At 39.9% G+C, this 5310-nt stretch overlaps 1 non-coding gene across 1 annotated transcript; it reads right to left on the bottom strand.

Moving 5' to 3' along the window:
* Positions 1-2990: 2990 nt before the first annotated feature.
* On the bottom strand, positions 2991-3097 carry LOC148296556 (small nucleolar RNA R71). Its single transcript, XR_015834202.1, has one exon. It is a non-coding gene; the product is annotated as a small nucleolar RNA R71 (small nucleolar RNA).
* Positions 3098-5310: the final 2213 nt, after the last annotated feature.

Raw genomic sequence — 5310 nt, 5'->3', positions numbered from 1 at the left:
CTCCAATTAGGAACGAACTGTCGTTGAAATTGAATTTACCAATTTCTCACACCTATTGATTTCGGATCGAGCCCAAAACATGGGCAACATCATAATATGGTGGGAGGAGTCATTTGGTGAGTTTTGAGTGAAATCCAATCGCTAGAAGTATGGAATACAACAACTACTCCGATTAGGAACGAACTATCGTTGAAATTGAATTGACCAATTTCTCACACCTATTGATTTCGGATCGAGCCCCAAACTTGGGCAACATCATAATATGGTGGGAGGAGTCATTTGGTGAGTTTTGAGTGAAATCCAATCGCTAGAAGTATGGAATACACCAACCACTCCCATTTGGAACGAACAGCCGTTGAACTTGAATTGGCCAATATGGAACACCTATTGATTTCGGATCGAGCCCAAAATTTGGGCAACATCATAATATGGTGGGAGGAGTCATTTGGTGAGTTTTGAGTGAAATCCAATCGCTAGAAGTATGGAATACACCAACCACTCCAATTTGGAACGAACTGCCGTTGAACTTGAATTGTCCAATTTGGAACACCTATTGATTTCGGATCGAGCCCAAAACTTGGGCAACATCATAATATAGTGGGAGGAGTCTGATAAGTTCATAATTTCACACATTTGCATGCCTTCGTTACTTAGTAATTTTGTTTAGTTTCTCTTTATTTCAAGTCACTTACCTATGTTTGTGTGTTCTATAGGTTGAAGGCAGCAAGAGATTGCTTTTGAAGCAAAATGGTGCAAAACGTGCAAAAACTGGATATTGAGTTAGAAGTTCATTTCGGACTTATCTTCTTCATCCGAGCTTGGATTGGGCCAATACTTGTGTGGTTGGATCAGAGACATTCTGAACTTCAAAATGGATATCTTAAAGTCATATTTGGATTCAGCCAAACCCAATCCGTGAGCCCATCAAAATACACATCATGCTGACATGAGGATGAGCTGATGGATGCTTGGTCATGGTGAGCTAGGCATGAGCTATTGGTTTCTGGATGGATGCTTGATCATGCTGACATGAAGATGACCTATGGCTGCTGGTGGGATTTATTAGTGCAGCAACCAATTCTGATTATCTAAATACAAGTGTTGTATGCATTAGTCATATTCAATTCAGAATTCCCCTTTCCTTCTCCCTATAAATACCACTTCCATTCCACATCCCAGACACAATTCACTTCATCCATTACTTCCATACACACATTCAGATTCACCACAAAGAGAGAGAGAGAGAGAGCTAGCTGCAAAGGAGGGAGAGCTGGGAGCTGTCCTGGAAACTACCTTGCTGCCACCAGCTAGTTCTTCTATTCTCTTTATTCTACCTATGTATTTCTTATCTTCTGTATTCATAATTATGTTTAACTAATCCATTTTGTTAGGGCTTAGGATGAAGCCCTAGTCATGAATATTCAATGTTATGGATGATTTCATAGTTAATTGATTTCCTTGCTTTCATTATCAAGTTGTTAATCTCCAGCTTATTATGTGCTTGATGTATGTTTTCTTGGAGTAGCTAACTAGGATTTTATGCATCTAGCACAGGTTGGGAAGGGGTTTAGATTCACCAATTCTACTCTCCTTTCACAAGCAACACATGAATGGCCTAAGAATCATTCAAGGGGTTAATAACCATAGGTTGACTAGGACAGATACCATGTTCTAGGACTTGTGTGATTATCATATTCTCAAGGAACTTAATGACTCTTATATGCTTTATTCTAAGTAGATACCATGCTTAGGTTGCATATTAGAGATCACGTGTTGTGTAGATACCATGCACAATTACATGCCTTAGGAGAATCATGCATCCTGCACCTAGATACCATAGGCTTGTATGCGATAATCTATTGTTAATGAAGCTTGAGTCAATTTCTATGCATTCATAACTTGGATAGGAAGACTAGTGGTAGATTCCAAGGCTCTAACACTTCTCAATCATTGTTTCACAACTTGTTCATTGCTGCCATTGTTTACTTCCAGCACTTCCATTTCATTCTCTTGTTTTCATTTAAACAACAAAAACCCCCCATTCGAGTGCGTGTGTGGTGCTAGGATTCTGTCCTAGACCTTGCCAATTGTTAGTTAGTTTGTTTCTTTGTTTTCAGTTTTTCCATCATTCTAAGTAGTTTAACTTGCAACCAAGTTACCATTCTCCGTGGGATCGACCTCGTATTTCATAAGCTATACTATAAATGGTTCGTGCACTTGCGAGAATTGAAGTTTCTATTTTTAATAACTCATTTTAGTTGTTAGGAATAGGCTCAACAAGTTTTTGGCGCCGTTGCCGGGGAACCGGTAACGATGGTGCTATAGTTAGATTACTTTGAGTGTTTTTGTTTTTGTTTTCGTTGGTTTTTATTTCTGTATTCTGTTTTTCTTTTTAGTTGTTATCTCCATTTGAAGGCACTAATTGGTTTCTTGTGTGTGCATATATGTCCGAATCTGATTCTGAGCCAATTTCACCAGGAACTTTTGCTGTACGTGTTGGTTTGAGGAGGAATTATAGTTCTTTAAGTGCTGAATCTGAGAGCTACGAATCTGAAGGTTCAAGCAAGATGGCAGAGATTCCAAACAACAACAATAATGATGAAGGAGGTGGTGCGCTTGTTGTCCAACCTAGGAAACCCCTGCGTGAATTTTCCATCCCCAAAGTCACTGATCAACCTTCGTGCATCGTCTATCCTCAACTCACAATTGACAGGTTTGAGCTTAGAAGTGGTATGATTCATCTTCTTCCAACTTATTATGGTAATACCACTGAGGATCCTTACATGCATGTTAAGCAATTCTTTGAAATATGTGCTACAATCAAAATTCAAGGACTTGATGATGAGCAGATTAAGATGAGGCTATTCCCATTCAGTTTAAAAGATAAGGCTAAGTCATGGTTATACTCTTTGCCTAATGCTTCAATTCGTACTTGGGATGAGCTTTCTAATAAGTTTTTGCAGAAATTCTTTCCAGCTCAAAAGACTAACAAGATTAGAAAGGAAATTCTTGGTTTCACACAAAGAGAAGGAGAAGCTTTTCATGAATGCTGGGAGAGGTACAAGGAGATGATGAGTTCTTGCCCACACCACAATATAGAGAGTTGGATGCAAATGCAATCTTTCTATGAAGGTTTGCTTGATTCCGAAAGGATGATGGTAGATGCAACAAGTGGAGAAGGACTGATGAACAAAACAGCAGATGAGGCTTTTACTCTCTTTGAATCTTTGAGTACCAACTCTCAACAATGGAGCTACAATAAAGGAAGAGGAGCTCCTATGAAAGCTGTGGTCTCTGAGGTAAGTACTAATAATGAGATTAATGCAAAACTTGATGTTATGTGTTCTTTGCTTCAACAGGCAGTGACTGGCCCTCTAGGAAGCAAAGAGGAAGTTCAAGACCAATCTTTTGCAAAGCACATGCTAGAGCAAGCAAATGCCCTTCAAGGAAGGAATCCTCAGAATGATCCTTACTCAAACACATACAATCCGGGGTGGAGAAATCATCCTAATTTCAGGTGGAGCAATAATTCAAATGTGCAACAATCTCAAGGACCTCCCCCAGGATTTCAAATACAACAAAGGCAATTCCAGCAAGCTCCCCAACAAGTACAAGAGCAAAGGGGTGATCAAATGGGAGAATTGCAAGACATGTTCAAGAAGTTCATGGGGCAACAGATGCAAACCAATCAGAATCTTCAAAATGCAGTGAACAAACTAGAAGTGCAAGTTGGGCAGATTGCATCCTCCATGAGCAATAGAGCATCCGGAACTTTTCCAAGCCAAACGGAGGTGAATCCAAGGCATCATGAGCAAGTTAAAGCAGTGCACATCTTGAGAAGTGGTAAACAAGTTGATAATAAGGTTGGAGATGCCAATGAAGAGCAAGAAGATGGAGAAAACGTGGAGATCATTCAGCCACCACAAGGGCAGCCCACAGGTTCCACCAAACAGCCCCTCAATTCTCTTGGAAAGAGCACAGGCCCTAAGGTATCATCTAATGCTAATCAAGTTCCAATTTCATCTAATGCTTTTAGGCCTATTGCACCCTTTCCCAGCAGGTTATCAAAGTCAAAGAAAGATCAAGGCTTGGATGAGATAATGGAAATATTCAAGAAAGTGCAAATCAACATCCCATTGCTCAATGCCATTGCTCAGATTCCAAAATATGCAAAATTTTTGAAGGATCTATGCACTAACAAGAGGAGATTCAAAGAGCATGAACAGGTTGCATTAAGTGAAGAGGTTAGTGCAGTCTTACAAAGAAAGCTACCTCCAAAGCTAAAGGATCCAGGTTCATTTTCTATACCTTGTATAGTTGGTGATTTTAAGTTTCAAAAAGCTTTGCTTGATCTTGGTGCATCCATTAACCTTATGCCATATCATGTTTATGAGAAACTTAACCTTGGTGAGTTGCAAGCCACATCTGTGAGCATTCAATTGGCAGATAGAACTATCAGGTACCCTAGGGGCATTCTAGAAGATGTTTTGGTGAAAGTAGAAGAGCTGATTTTGCCAGCTGATTTCTTGGTGTTGGAAATGGAAGAAGCACCAATTCATGACAATCAGTTACCACTCATTCTTGGTCGTCCATTCATGGCAACTGCCGGTGCAATTATTGATGTGAAGAAGGGTACATTGACTATGAACGTGTTTGATGAGACAATAGCATTCAAAGTGTTTGAAGCCTCCAAGTTTCCAAGTGATGAGCATGAAGTTTTCCAGCTTGATGCAATTGATAATATGGTGAAAGAAGCACTGCCAATGAGTTATTTGGAGCCTATTGAAGCATGCATCACACAAAGCATAAGGAAAGAAGAAGTGGACAGATTAGAGGCTGTGATCTCTCCTTTACTTCTTGAGCTTGTTTGCAGCATGGATAGCTACATAGAAGTGGGAAAGAGGTATGCAAACCAATTTGAATCTTTACCCGCACCTACTAATAAGGTTTTACCTTCTATTGTGCAGGCACCGGAGTTGGAATTAAAGCAATTGCCAACACACCTTAAATATGCTTATTTAGGTGAGAGTGAGACTCTACCTGTTATCATTGCCTCACACCTCGAACCAAATGATGAGAAGAAGCTTTTGAGGGTTCTAAAAGAGCACAAAACTGCGATTGGATGGAGCATTGCAGATATCAAAGGCATAAGCCCAACATCGTGCATGCATAGGATACTATTGGAGGACAATGCAGTGCCTAAGAGGGATGCCCAAAGACGTCTCAATCCAAACATGAAGGAGGTGGTAAGGAAAGAAGTAATGAAGCTTTTAGATGTTGGTATTATTTACCCTATTTCTGACAGTAAAT

Source organism: Prunus avium, chromosome 2 (assembly GCF_965620075.1).
Source record: "Prunus avium chromosome 2, drPruAviu1.hap1.1, whole genome shotgun sequence".
In the NCBI taxonomy this organism is placed as follows: Eukaryota; Viridiplantae; Streptophyta; class Magnoliopsida; order Rosales; family Rosaceae; genus Prunus; species Prunus avium.
The sequence above is the reverse complement of the archived record's forward strand: the minus strand, read 5'-3'. Positions and strand labels throughout refer to the sequence as shown.